This window comes from Bison bison, unplaced genomic scaffold (genome assembly GCF_000754665.1).
Source record: "Bison bison bison isolate TAMUID 2011002044 unplaced genomic scaffold, Bison_UMD1.0 scf7180017858267, whole genome shotgun sequence".
NCBI classification, from domain to species: Eukaryota; Metazoa; Chordata; class Mammalia; order Artiodactyla; family Bovidae; genus Bison; species Bison bison.
Window position 1 is genome coordinate 16,806 of NW_011488840.1, and position 939 is coordinate 17,744.

A 939-nucleotide genomic window follows, 5' to 3' on the forward strand; every position below is an offset into this window, starting at 1 on the left:
TCTAGGTTGGTCATAACTTTCCTTCCAAGGAGTAAGCATCTTTTAATTTCATGGCTGCAGTCACCATCTGCAGTGATTTGGGAGCCCAAAAAAAATAAAGTCTGACACTGTTTCCCCATCTATTTCCCGTGAAGTGATGGGACCATATGACATCATCTTAGTTTTCTTAATGTTGAGCTTTAAGCCAACTTTTTCACTCTCCTCTTTCACTTTCATCAAGAGGCTTTTAGCTCCTCTTCATTTTCCACCTTAAGGGTAGTGTCATCTGCATATCTGAGGTTATTGATATTTCTCCCAGCTATCTTCATTCCACCTTGTGCTTCTTCCAGCCCAGCACTTCTCATGATGTACTCTGCATGTAAGTTAAATAAGCAGGGTGACAATATACAGCCTTGATGTACTCTTCTTTCTATTAGGAACCAGTCTGTTGTTCCATGTCCAGTTCTAACTGTCCCTTCCTGACCTGTATATAGGTTTCTCAAGAGGCAGGTAAGGTGGTCTGGTATTCCCATCTCTTTCAGAATTTTCCAGTTTATTGTGATCCACACAGTCAAAGGCTTTGGCATAGTCAATAAAGCAGAAATAGATGTTTTTCTGGAACTCTCTTGCTTTTTCCATGATCCAGCGGATGTTGGCAATTTGATCTCTGGTTCCTCTGCCTTTTCTAAAACCAGCTTGAACATCTGGAAGTTCACGGTTCACGTATTGCTGAAGCCTGGCTTGGAGAATTTTGAGCATTACTTTACTAGTGTGTGAGATGAGTGCAACTGTGAGGTAGTTTGAGCATTCTTTGGCATTGCCTTTCTTTGGGATTGGAATGAAAACTGACCTTTTCTAGTCCTGTGGCCACTGCTGAGTTTCCAAATGTGCTGGCATATTGAGTGCAGCACTTTCACAGCATCATCTTCCAGGATTTGAAATAGCTCAACTAGAATTCCG